The sequence below is a fragment of the Arachis ipaensis genome, chromosome B6, assembly GCF_059453495.1.
Source record: "Arachis ipaensis isolate K30076 ecotype BB chromosome B6, ASM5945349v1, whole genome shotgun sequence".
NCBI classification, from domain to species: Eukaryota; Viridiplantae; Streptophyta; class Magnoliopsida; order Fabales; family Fabaceae; genus Arachis; species Arachis ipaensis.
In genome coordinates, this window is record NC_142441.1 from 114,528,869 (window position 1) to 114,543,170 (window position 14,302).

The 14,302-nt window shown below is 40.3% G+C and overlaps 1 pseudogene; it reads left to right on the forward strand.

Annotated features, from left to right (window-relative positions):
* The first annotated feature begins 10,564 nt into the window (after positions 1 to 10,564).
* LOC148562375 (uncharacterized) lies at positions 10,565 to 11,724 on the forward strand (annotated as a pseudogene).
* The last annotated feature ends 2,578 nt before the right edge of the window (positions 11,725 to 14,302 follow it).

Consider the following 14,302-nt stretch of genomic DNA (forward strand, 5'->3'; position numbering starts at 1 on the left):
TCAGATTGGAAGCAACAGTAACATAAATAAAAGAGAGCAATGATAAACTGAAATACCTCAAATAACATTAATTCAAAGAATAATCTGTGACATAGAAGAATTCATAAACTAAATTGAAAAGATAAATAAAAAGGAATGTTGAACCTGATAAGAAGAGATAATCCTGAAAGCAAAAGAAATCCTAATTCTAAATCCTAAAAGAGAGAGGAGAGAACCTCTCCCTCCAAACTACATCTAATTCATCAATACTAACTAATTGGAGACTCTCCTCTGAATGGATGCATTCCCCCACTTCATAACCTCTGATCTGTGCCTTCTGGACTTGGATTTGGGCCAAAAAGGGCCTCAGAAATCGTTGGGAGCATTTTCTGTACTTTCTGGTACGTGGCCTCTGTCACGCGTCCGCGTGGGCCACGCGGTCGCGTCATTTGGAGTTTTCCTTGTCACGCGGTCACTTCAGTCATGCGTCCGCGTCATATACATTTTGCTTAAGGCGCACGATCGCGTCAAGCACGCGGCCGCGTCACTGCCATTTCGCGCTGGCACGCAGCCGCGTCGTCCATGTGATCGCGTCGCTGCCAGTTTCTTCAAAAACTCTGTTTTATGCTTTCCTTCCATTTTTGTATGTTCCCTTTCCATCCTTTAAGTCATTCCTGCCTTAGAAGATCTGAAACTACTCAACACACGAATCACGGCATCGAATGGAAATAAAGGGTAATTAAGGTAATTACTTTTAAAGCATAGAAAACATGTTTTTCACTTTCATCACATAATAAGGAAAGGAAAGTAAAACCATGCAATTTATATGAATAAGTGAGTGAAGGATTGAATAAATCACTTAAATTAGGCACAAAATATATCATAAAATATGGGTTTATCAACCTTCCCACACTTAAACAATAGCATGTCCTCGTGCTAAATCCAAGACAAAGAGTAAGGTAAGGTTGAAGTGGTGGAATCTCATGCAATGCAATCTATTCTAAATGCAACTACCTAAATGAATCATGCAATTCTAATTTGTTATTCCCTTGTATATAAAACTTACATGTAATTAAATCAATTCACATTCTCAAGGAATCATATATGCATAGCCAAGCCTTAGATAATGATAAATCACTTTTACAATTGAGATGGGAGAGAAAAATATTTTACAAACTTGCAAGACAATTAGCAATTTAAGCAGAGATATATGTTGATGAGCTATTGAACCCTCACTGGATTTTGGGTTTACTCTCTAGTCACTCAGTGTTTATTGGGTTAATCACTCTATTCTCCTTTTTATTCTTACTTTCTATAACTTTGTTCTTCATCTAACCAATCAACAATTATAGAATATAGGCATACAAAAAATCATGAGGTCTTTAATTAAGGTTGTAATGGGGCCAAGGTAGAGGTGAGGGTATATGTATAAGGCTAAGTGAGCTAATTAAGTGAATCCTTGATTAGTCTAAGATCTCACCTAACATACATATTTTGTAAAGCAAAGCTTCTTTACCTATTTTCCCATACTTTTCCCACTTTTTATGTTACATGCTCATGCATTAGTTTTAATTTTGTCCCATATGCATTGCTTTATTTTGCATTTGGGGAATTCTTTTGTATCCCCTTTTTTCAAATACTGAAAAAAAAATTTATTTTTATTTTTACTTTTTTTTTATTTTTTTTAATGCACATGGTAATTCAATTATTTTGATTTCACATGAGCATGCTTTCCAAAATTTTTATTTTGAATTATTTTATTCTTTTTAACTTTCTACCCTTTGTTTTTATCATCCATGTTCCCAATAGGTTTCCCATACTTAAACAATACACACTTTCTATCTTAAGCTAACCAAGGATTCAACTTGGGATTTTTATTTTATTTTTCTGCTTAAGGCTAGTATTGTGGTTTATAGAATAAGAGGGGACTTAAAGGCTCAAGGGGGCTAACAAGGGTGATGTAAAAGGTAGGCTAATTTGGGATAAGTGAGCTAGAATCAAACAACGGCCTCAATCACTTTCTTGGTATGCATCTATATTCTATAATCGGACATATAGATTAAAACAAAGTAAAGAACATCAGAATAAGAAAGAGGGGCAGAACACACAGGAATAAAAATTATGTTTTGAATGTAACCATACAATTAAGCTCAAAACTCACAGGCTGTGTGTTCTCTAACTCAAAAATCATATATCAGTTATATATGTCAAGCAAGTAAAAATTAAGAGTTCCCATTATTCTCAATGTAAATCTTAAGGTGGCTTTAAAGTTCTAGTGTTTCTCCTTGATAAAATGTTGTTAACTAACTAACATGTAATGCTATATATACAAGGTGTGGGTTATTTTCATTCTGTTAAAGTCTCTAGTTTACTTCCTTTTTATATTTTTAATTTAAACTAAGTTATCTTATGCTAACAAGGGTAAACTATACTAATTAATCCACATTTTCTATAACTAATAAGTTAGAATTGCAACTAAACTAAATGGCTAAAATATGAACTAAAGTGCAACATGCAGAAATATAGTAAAAATACATGAAAATAGCAACGTATAAGTACTGAGAAAATAAAAATAAAAACAAAGAGAAAAATACAAAAAAAATAATAAAGTAAAAAGAGTCTGTAGTGGTTCACCAAAAAATACGCCAGAGATGGCGACCTCTCCACACTTAAAATGAAGCATCGTCCCTGATGCTCACTCAAGCAGGGTGTGAAGGGGTGTCATCACTGGAAGGATGGGTAGCCGGAGTCTTTGTGGTGGTGGGCTGAGGATCTGCCTGCTGCAGAGGAGGTGCTGACTGAATCGGGATCTCTGGGTCTGCAGCCTGAATCTCAGGCAGGGCCTCCTGCTATGATGCAGCCTGCTCCGTGCCTACCTGCGTAGCCTCTATCTGTGGATGGGTCTCTGCCTCGTGATCATCCGCCTCCTCCTCAGATGGCTCTGATGGGGTGTCAGGCTCGAAGGGGATGTCACTGCCAGAACGGATCATCAGCTCCAGGTGCTCATAGCGTCGCTTGCTGCGACGCTCAGATCTCTCGTATCGCCGCCGGTTGCGGCGCTCCATCTGGTCTAGCTGCCGAAACAGGCGGTGCACTAAGTGATAAACTGGCTCTGAGGCAGGTGGAGGTGCAGTGGTGGTAGCAAGGGTAGCTGTAGAGGAAGAGGGGCCGGAAGATGGTGTGGCTGTCTCATCAGTAGGAGTGAGGAATGAAGGCCTGTAGCCCAAAGCCAGAAAGTTCCTGCTGTAAGGGATAATTTTCTTGCATTCTGCAGCAGGTGGCTTCTCATCAGCATCCTCCTAGGGCACGTCAGCTCGACGGCCAAGCTGTGTAATCAGATATGGAAAGGGGAGAGTGCCTCGGACGTGGACCCTGGCCATGTAGTACCGAATAAAGCGTGGCAGGTACAGGTCCTTACCCTCCATCACACACCATAGGAGGGTGATCATAGCAGCAGGTAGCTCCGTCTCATGAGTACTCGGCATAATAAAGTTGCTTAGAATCTGATGCCATAGCCGAGCCTCATCGTTCAAGTACACCCGCTTGATTCCCTTAGGCATGGTGGTGTTCTGACCCATGACCTATGGAACAGTCGGGTCAAGGGCTATCCTTGCCTTGACGGCATCCTAGTCAAACTTCATGAAGCGCATGTCCTCCTCAGCCTTTTGATAACCATCTGGCTGATCGGATTTAGGCAGGAGCTTCAGAACATCCTCTATGGCCTCTTCAGTGACCAGTATCTGCTTCCCTCTTAGGTTTATTGCATCTAGGGAAGTTTTGAAGTAATTGCAGTAAAATTTTCTTACCCAAGATGCATTGACCTCAGTCAGGTTTCTCTCCAGAAAGAACCAGCCTCTTTGTTTGATCTTATCAGAGGTGTATTGCTGGAGTTCTTCTGGGATCTTCAGAGTCCTTTCCAGGTACAGGTTCCTAGAGGTTGCAAACACCAGATACTTCAGCTCACAGTATTGGTTTGCAAACTTAATGGGATCAGTAGCAGGGAGTAGCTGGTCAGCCTTCTCTTGCGGGATAAAGTGTTTCTCCCGCCAGGAGTCATCATGCATGATGTCCAGGATGGACATGGAGGATTCTCCTCTTTTTTGTTTGCCAGTTGTTGCCTTTTCCTTTTCTTTTCTATGGGTGTCAGACATCCTGAAAAACAGAAAACTAGGATATAACAAAAACAGGAAAAACAAGTATGCAAATCACAAAATAAGCATATAGTGGCAAAGGGGCAGTGGAGTAATGAAAATGAGTTAAGTAAATGTGCATTAAGGATTGAATAGGAGTTAAAAGTCCAAGAAGAAAAATTAACAATCCAAAATGTAATAGAAATCATGTTAATTAGGAAAAATTATCATCATGCCTTGGTTAGAAGGTTAAAGAGAATATGAAAAACCAGAAGAGATGTTTTGAAAGGTTAGGTTGGTTAGGAATGAAAAAAGAGTTTAGGAGGTTAAAATTAGTGAATTAGTAAAAAGTGGGTTAGAGTAAGTGGCATGATGAACATTTTCTAAGTAACAAGCATTCCCAATTAGAAGCTACAGTTAACTCATATCCAAATAAGGGAATCAGGTTGATGATGAATCAAAAATTGGAAGCTAAACATCAAAAATGCAAATGATGAACCAGGAAATCAAAAAGAATAAGAAAGCTTGCCCTGGTATTCATGAATTGGTTTTGGTAAAAGCAGAGTAAAGCAGAGTTCAAAGTGCCAAAACCAAGACATGAATGGAAACAAAACAGTTTACAGAAAATTGGGCAGTATTCCGGCTAAAATTGGATGTTCCCGGAAAATAAACAGTAAGCAGGACAGTTCATATGAATTAAAACAAACTACAATTAGATATAATTAGTGTGAACAAGAAAGAACATTTGCAATAGCAGCATGAACAGTAAGAACATCATATGAACAATAATAATATCACAGCAACAGCAGAATTGCGAAAATTAGAAAACAAGAAGCACGAACAGCGCAATTAATCAGGCCTAAATCCACTAACCACATCCTAGGCTACATAACCACCTAGAATCCACTACAACATGCATATCTAACTAGCCTAATGATGAACATAAACAAAAAATTACGTAAGTAACTGAGAATTGAAAGAAGGTGACGTCCGGCGGAACCTGGTAGGCGGATGAAGAAAGTGGGGCAGAGAGATGGCTAGGGGGTGGTGGTGGTGGCTGGCTGACGTGGCGGTTGAGGGTGGTTGGCGCGGCGGTTGTTGTTCGGAGGCAGGGGGTTTTGGGTAGGTTAATGGGGGTAGGAGTGAGGGGAAGGAAGGGAAGGGGGGCGTGGGTGGTGGGTGCGGCAGTGACGGCGGCGTGGTGGGGGTGGTGGTTGCGGCGGGAGGGCAATAGTGGTGGAGGGAAGAAGAGGAAAGAAGAGGAAAAAAGAGAGGGAAGGGAGAAGGGGTGGCGTGGGTGGTGGGTGGTGGGTGGTGGGTGCGGCGGTGACAGCGGTGGTCGGTGGTGATGGCTGGAAGTGGGTGGTGGTGGTTGCAGAGAAGAGAAGAAGGAGAAGGGGGTTGGGGGGGCGCGAATGGGTAGGGTTTCGCGTGGCTGGGGGGGTTATCGAATTTGAATCCACGCGATCGCGTGGGGCACGCGGTCGCGTGGCTGGGGTGGAATGGGGTTGACGCGATCACGTGAGTGATGCGATCGCATGGGGTGGGTAAAAGGATGAATGATCCGGTCGCGTGAGGCATGCGACCGCGTCGCTGGAAATTGTGCTAAACGCGCAATTCCAGCGTCGTTTCAGCACAACTCTCTGTCTCCTTTGGGGTGTCGTGCAATCCACGTGATGCGATCGCGTCGCCATGCTTTCGCGTGGGATGGATGTTGTGCAAGTGACGCGATCGCGCCATGGACGCGACTGCGTGGATCGTTTTGTGCGAAACGTACAACAGCCACACGATTCTAGCCCAACTTTCTGGGCGTTGGATTCTTACGCCGATTTCTAGGTCATGCGGCCGCGTGAATGACGCGGACGTGTGGGGGGGTTGTTTTTTGCAACTGACGTGATCGCTTGAGTGATGCGGTCGCGTCGCACACCTACTCTCTTTTTTTTATGCAGGTATGCAATGCGAATGAATAATATTCAGGTTCAATTGAAAAGGAAAACAAAAATAAATAACACGAAATAAAACTGAATAAGAAACGACCATACCATGGTGGGTTGTCTCTCACCTAGCACTTTTAGTTAAAGTCCTTAAGTTGGACATTGGATGAGCTTCCTGTTATGGTGGCTTGCGCTTAAATTCGTCCAGAAATCTTCACCAATGTTTGGAATGCCAACAGCCTCCGGAGTCCCAAACTAGGCATGTAAAGCTTCTGAGTATCTTCAAGCAGATTGTCAGGCTCCCGGGGTGACGAATGTCAGAATAGATTCCAGGATCCCAAACTTTGCTTTTAAATTCGCCTTTGTCTTGATCTATATTTTTCCATCCGGGCGGTTTAGAAAGTAGATTTTCACCAAGATGACCAAACGTTTTCCGAGATCCATTCGATTGATCATGATGCCAATCCGTGCACTTTGAATTGAAGCGTGGAACCTTATTGAACCTTGTGCACCAACTCTGAGTGCGAGCCATTTCCCTCTTACTCTTAAAGCCGCAGAGAGCTCTAAGCTGGCCATCTGTTTCAAGCAAACCATATTCAAGTGGGAAAATAAAGCTAAAGGTTAAGGATTGTACCCACTTGAAGCTTGTATTGGGTGGTAATGGCCTTGGGATAGGTGTTTCCAGTGGTTCTGTAAGTTCTACTCCCTTGTGCTCTTCGGTGAATTTCTTCACTTCCTTGCAGGCTTCTTCAATTGCATCCATGTCCTGATCAAAGCCTTCTATGTCTTCCTCATCACTTAAGTCATAAACGAGAGGTTGAGAGAAATCTACCTCCGCATCATCTTCGTAATCACTTGGGGAAGATTTTTCGATCTCAGAGAATTCACTTGCTGATGCAAGTTCATCACTGGGAGAACTTGACTTGAGATTATCATCATCAAGGAAACTTGCTTCTTGGATTATTCCGTCTAGTTCTTCATAAAAGACTTGCTTTGGGAGTTGTGCACTATCCTCCTTAGCATCAATTGTAACGTTTTTGACAGAATTCTCCATAACTCTGGATTCCCATGGAAGTTCAGCGTCTCCTAAGTCTTCAACCAACTCTTCTTCGTTTACAATGACAGCTTCCTCTACTTGTTCCAGTACGAAGTCATGCCCTGTTCTGTCCACTGGAGTTTCTAGTATCTCCTTCATGCTACGCTCTTCTTTAGATTGTCCACATGGAGCTGTGGGAGGTCCTTGAATGTTCGAACGTCTAGAAGATAATTGACTTACAGCTTGCTCCAGTTGATGAAGGGTTGTTTGAAGTTGATCTACTGTTTCCTTGAGGTGAACCTCTGATTCTCGGGGTAATGAAATTGGACATGGTACATGGGGAAGTGGTGGTGTTTGGGAGTAATTGGATTGGAATTGGGGTAAATGAGGAATCATATGGTGGTGAATGGTGAAAAGGAGCTTGTGAGTGTGGCGGTTCGAAGTTACGTTGAGAGGATGGTCTATAAGCACAGGGTGGGGCTTGTTGGTAACTACAAGGTTGTCCACCATGTCTATTGGCTTGGTATGCATTGTAGAATGGTCTTTGTCCATGATATCTTGGAGGGTGTTGTTTCCTAAAGGGTTGACTAGATCCTCTTGGCTCCATCCATCTTTCATTGCTCTGACCTTGATGCATGTTCCTATTATGACTTTCACTCTTTTCAATAATATTAGAACCAAACTCAAAGCGAGATGGGTGAGAATTCATAGTAGCTAATAAAAATAAAAGGAGAAAATAAGAATAAATAAACAAGTAAAAGAAAAATATTTACAATAACCAATAATAAGGCACACGATTGTAAATCCCCGGCAACGGCGCCATTTTGAAGAGAGAACTTTTGCGTGGTCTAGAATTCAGAATAGATTCCCGTTGCAAGTATAGCTTCTAAACCAACAAAAGTCCTTTCTTACAAACGTTTTGGTTGTCACAAGTAACAAACCCCTTTTAAAATTGATAACCGAGTATTTAAACCTCGGGTCGTCTTCTCAAGGAACTGCAGGGAAGTATGTTCTTATTATTGGTTATGAAGATTGTAAATCGGGGTTTTGAAGATGAGGAACAAGTAATTTAAATTGCAATTAAAATAAGTAAAAGACTATAAAATAAATAAATAACTGTAAAATAGACTTTTGGCAAGGTATGAGAAATTAGAAGTCCTATCCTAGTTATCCTTATCAATGATGATGAAGATTGAATCCTATTTCCACTTAGTTAGCCTTTACTTGAGCAAGGGAAGGTCAAGTGACTAATTAGTTTGATCTTCAAATCCTAGTTAATCCCTAAGGAAAGGTTGGGATTATGAAGTTCAATTCAATTAGCAAAGATAACAATTATCAATCATGTTGAGTTTGATAACTCCTGAGTTACTGATTTCTTAACCAAGACCAAAAAGGGAAAAGGTAAATCTACTGGAATAAAAATGTCTTCAGATTGGAAGCAACAGTAACATAAATAAAAGAGAGCAATGATAAACTGAAATACCTCAAATAACATTAATTCAAAGAATAATCTGTGACATAGAAGAATTCATAAACTAAATTGAAAAGATAAATAAAAAGGAATGTTGAACCTGATAAGAAGAGATAATCCTGAAAGCAAAAGAAATCCTAATTCTAAATCCTAAAAGAGAGAGGAGAGAACCTCTCCCTCCAAACTACATCTAATTCATCAATACTAACTAATTGGAGACTCTCCTCTGAATGGATGCATTCCCCCACTTCATAACCTCTGATCTGTGCCTTGTGGACTTGGATTTGGGCCAAAAAGGGCCTCAGAAATTGTTGGGAGCATTTTCCGTACTTTCTGGTGCGTGGCCTCTGTCACGCGTCCGCGTGGGCTACGCGGTCGCGTCATTTGGAGTTTTCCTTGTCACGCGGTCGCTTCAGTCATGCGTCCGCGTCATATGCGTCTCGCTTAAGGCACGCGATCGCGTCAAGCACGCAGTTGCGTCACTGCCATTTTGCGCTGGCACGCGGCCGCGTCATCCATGCGATCGCGTCGCTGCCAGTTTCTTCAAAAACTCCGTTTTTTGCTTTCCTTCCATTTTTGTATGTTCCCTTTCCATCCTTTAAGTCATTCCTGCCTTAGAAGATCTGAAACTACTCAACACACGAATCACGGCATCGAATGGAAATAAAGGGTAATTAAAGTAATTACTTTTAAAGCATAAGAAACATGTTTTTCACTTTCATCACATAATAAGGAAGGGAAAGTAAAGCCATGCAATTTATATGAATAAGTGAGTGAAGAATTGAATAAATCACTTAAATTAGACACAAAATATATCATAAAATATGGGTTTATCAGTCGGTTGACGCTGAGGGCTGTTCTTGACGCGATGAGTTGATGATATAATTAAATAATGATAATAATTATTAAATGAGATAATTTGAGCTCCCTGGGTAGATGCAGTGAAGTGATTTCACTTGCTCCGGGTAGAGAATGAGACAATTGGTAATTGGAGTACTCAGTCTGAATTACTGGTTATAGTTGTTATGAATTGAGTGATGAGAGGTTTGAAAAGAAGAGAAAGATGAGGTGTGGCCTTGACTTAGTATCACCTAGAACGGTTGCCTAATTCATGGATTAGTGAGAACCTATGATGAATAATTGACTTGGGGAGTTTAGGATGCTGTGAGTTTTTATTACAATGCATTGTATTTATTTGGCACTTTTACCATACTGGGAACCCATGGGTCAGGGGTTCTCATTCCGTATATATCTCTTGTTTTTCAGATGCAGGTCCAGGTGCTCAACAGTGAGTTACGATTTGTTTGAAAGACAGCAAAGACCTTTTTATTTTTCTGCTTTATATTTTGTTTAGGATCTCTCCATCTTTATATTGAAAAACTTATATTATGTATTAACCTCTTTTGGAACTTGCCTATAGAGGCTTTATGTATATTTTGGGAGAGATAGGACCTAATGTTGTCAAATTATTTTTATTCTGTACCTAGTCAGCCTAAACTTCGCGGGTCGCGACTAGTGACTATTTATCTATGTTGTATATCAATATTTTGTTTTATCTTATTCTTCCCTACAAACTTATCTTTATACGTTTGAGATCAAGCTTTATCTTCATTTTAATTGTCCTTTACGTGAGTTTTACGACTTCGTGATTTTATTTTTAGTCTTTTCTGGTTCTTGGTTAATACTCCTTTCGATTATACTTATAACTATGTATTAAAAATCCACCTGAGAGTCGTAGCACCTTATTATCATTGACTTATGACTCCAGCATAAGGATTTGAATATTAGGGTGTTACATTTATGGTATTAGAGCAGTTCGTCCTCGTGAGTCTGAGGGAGGGACTGCTTATGCTTCAATGCATACTCTGAGTCTGTGCCTGTGCTATTTAGGATATCTGATTGATGTGTTTAGCATGAAGTCTATGAGTATACTTTTGGGGAATTGAAGTACTTAACTTGAGATATTGAGACCGATCACCTTGATATTATTTGTTTTGTGTGGATAGGACTCGAAATGGCAACTCGTGGACGGGGTCGCGGACGGAGAGAATGTGAAGAAAACGCGCCGGTGGACAACCAAGCCGCGCTTTTGGCTGCTATGGCTAATCTGGTGAATGCCATACGAATACGGCGGCTACCAATGAAGCTATGGCGAGAATGAATGGGAATGGTAACGGAGCTGGAGGAAGCTTAGTTGCAGGTTCGATGATACTGGCAACCTTTCTGAAGGTTAATCCCCCTGCTTTTAGTGGATCAACTAATCCAACGGAAGCCAATAACTGGTTCCAGGCAATAGAGAGGGCAATGCAAGCACAATAGGTACCGAAGGATCAGCTAGTCGAATTTGCTGCTTACCAACTGCTTAGGGAAGCACAACACTGGTGGCAAGGAGCTCACCGTCTGCTGCAGCAAGGAAATATAGATGAGGCTATCACATGGGAGAGGTTCAAAGAGGAGTTTTACAAGAAGTACTTCCCAAACTCTGTGAGGCAGGCTAAGGAATTGGAATTACTACAATTGAAGCAAGGATCTATGACTGTGGCGGCTTACACGAGCAAATTTGAGGAGTTGTGCCGATTTTCAAGGGTTTGTCAAGGTGCCCCTGAAGGGTATAAGGAATGGAAATGCATGAAGTACCAAGATAGCCTGAGGGATGACATTATGAGAGCTGTGGCGCCTCTTGAGGTCAAGAACTTTGCGGAATTAGTCAACAAGAGCCGTGTGGTGGAAGATAGCTTAATGAGGAATGCAACTGCTAACACCAACTGTGGTGGTAACCATGGCCGAGAGGGTGCGAGGTACCTTGCTCCACGGGGTTAGGATTTTAAGAGAGGAGGGTACAATCCACAGCCCCAGCAAGGCCAAGATAACTTTCAAAGGAACAACAACAACAACAACAATCATCAAGGGAGGAGGTATGGAAAGCAACCTCAGAATGAAATAACTCATAGGCGGTGTGGAAGCTATCATCGGGGAACTCCGTGTCGAGTTGGATTGGGACTTTGCTATAGTTGTGGAGGAGCTAGACACATGTCTTGGAACTGTCTTGAGAAAGCCAACCGGAATGCTGCCAAGGCCCAACGACTAGGTTGTGTGTTCACTATGCTGCGGAGGACGCCGCTCAATCCAACAGTTTGGGAAGAGGTAAATGAAAGATCGGTAACAACGTGTTAAAAGTATGCTTGAGTTGGTATCTGATTTTGGCTATCATAGATAGAAATCTAGTGCATGTATGTCATGCTAAGTTGTGGTTTAGTACTTAAGGAGATAAGTGATAGGATTAGTATTAGATGAAAAATCAGAGTGACGCAGCTGAAGCATTGGCATAGTAAGGACAGGATGGTGACGAAACAATAAAAGGCAATGAAAAACAATTTTTTAGGCTTGAATGCGCGATGGATGTTGAATGATGAATGCTAAGTTTATGTTGTTACTAGACTAAGTGCAAATTATAAAGGGCAGAAAATTTTGACTTTAGAAAGTTCCATTAGTTTTAGTAATGGCTTAAAGAGCCCGGGAGATTTTAGGTCATTGTTTTGATTGAAAGTTATAGAAGGGTTGATGAAAGGGGATGCTAAATGTGATGGTAGGATTGCTAAAGCTGATAGTAAGATTTGAGATTCATTTAAGCGGTGAGGAAGGCGATTAGGTATCTAAATTCATAATAAAGGTTAGGGTGAATAATGTGGGTTTGGTTGAATTTAAAGAGTTTTTCAAATAGTAGTTTAGTTAAGTCTTATTCCTTTTAAGAACCAAATTTTGAGAACAAAATTTCTTATTTGGTGGAGAGAATGTAAGAATCACGATTAATTAACCACTTAATTAATTAAATTAATCGCCCAAAATAGGATCCAAAAATTTAGAATATTAATTAGGAAATATAAATATAATATTTGGACTCAGAGAAATTTTCTGAGTTAAAAAATCTAATTTTTGCGAAAAATCGCGTCAGACCGTGAAACGGCAGAATAACCGGCCTAACCGGTTTAAGTCTGTCCAGTACTATGTGAGAATAATTAAAAATAGTAGAAAACCTTAGAAAAATAATTAGAATTCAAAACCGTGCACTAGTTCTAAAGGTTTGGCCCAAAATTGGGCTAAAGGAGCCAAAATGCTAACGGGTTGGACCGGGCCCAAATTGGACCCAAGCCCAACCAATATATAAGCTTAAATGAACTCCTATTCAACCGCTTCACCCTCATAAACACAACACCATAGCTGAGAAGGGAAAAGAGAAAACCCTAACCCCTCTTGATCTTTAAACCACCATAACTTTCTCTCTGGTGTTTTGATTAACGAGCCGTTTGCGGCCACGCGTTGCCCTCGACGAACTCTTCATGTCTATCTAGGTTATGTGATAAGTTTCTCAATGAAATCTTCGCAGTTTCGTTTTTTCTTTGGTATTTTGAATTTGGTTTGGGTTTTGAGGAAATCTTATGAGTTTGGTTGTTTAGGGGTGCTCTACTATGAGCTATTGGTGAATTCCATCAACCAAATTCGTGGGTTAAGGGAAGGGACCCTCTAACCCTTGTAATTTATGATATTTAGTTAGCCCTAAGTTGATGTATGTATGTAATGTGTGTATTAGAGAATTGGATACACTTTTGGAACTTGAATCTTGCTTGTGAAAGTATTTGGTGGAGCTTGGAGCTGAGTTTTGGTGGAGATTCCCAAGTGAGAACTTAAATTTGACTTCCAAGAGGTACGGTTTAAGTTTCATTTAGGTACCGTGAGATGTGATGAGGATTCCTAGGTTAAATGTCCTTAGGATTAGGTTTGAATTATGTATTTGGATGAATTTGATGTGCGTAGATGGTATATTGTGGTAATTGAAGGTTTGGATGAGATTAGTGTAATAGTGCATAATTGGTGTGTTGTTGGATTTTGTATTTGATAAGGAATTGTGTGAATTATGAGTTATACATGTATGTATATATATATTGATTGGTGAATTTTGGGCCAGAGGCCGGAGGAGGTAAGGAAGGTGAGTTGATGTGTGTATTGTGTGATAATGCATGATGATTTTGATGAGTGTGATATTGTTGTTGATTTTTGAGATGAAAGTTAAATGATGATAATGTTGGGTAGCGATATTGGGTTTGTATGCTTGTGGATGTTAATAAATGAAGAGGCTTGGTGATGTGGATATAGGATGGTGGAATGATGTTTTTATGATGTATATTGTTGAGGTTTACATTTTTATAAGTAGAATGTAGGTATGGAATGGAAGATCTATGTGATGCCAGGTGTTGGAATGATGAAAAGGTATATGAATATGAATTAAGCGCATTAGGACTGCTTTGAATGTGGAATAAGTGATGTTGGATTGAAAATTTGGTAAAATTGAGGTTTAGAGATTTTTGGTAAAAATGGATTTTTAGTGAATTTTGACGTTTCATATCTTGAGCCACGATTTTTGAAATTTAATGATTTTTGTATCAAAATAAATACAATTCAAAGAGCTTTAAAATGGTATCAATTTTGTAGAAATCTTAATTTTGTAGAGAAAGATATGATCGTCGAAAGTTGGTATCCAGTATATGAATTCTGTGATGTTGCAGAATTTTTGGTTTCGGGTTTGTGTGCGCACGCCCAGCCTTGTGCGCATACATATGCTGTGTATATTTTTGAAAGCATGCATACGCAGTTTTAGAGTGATTCCGCTTGCTCTGAGTTTGGTCTGAACTCTTGGGGTAGATGCAGTGCTTAGCCCTCACTTACTCCTAGTCGAGGATAATTTGAGATTTTGTGA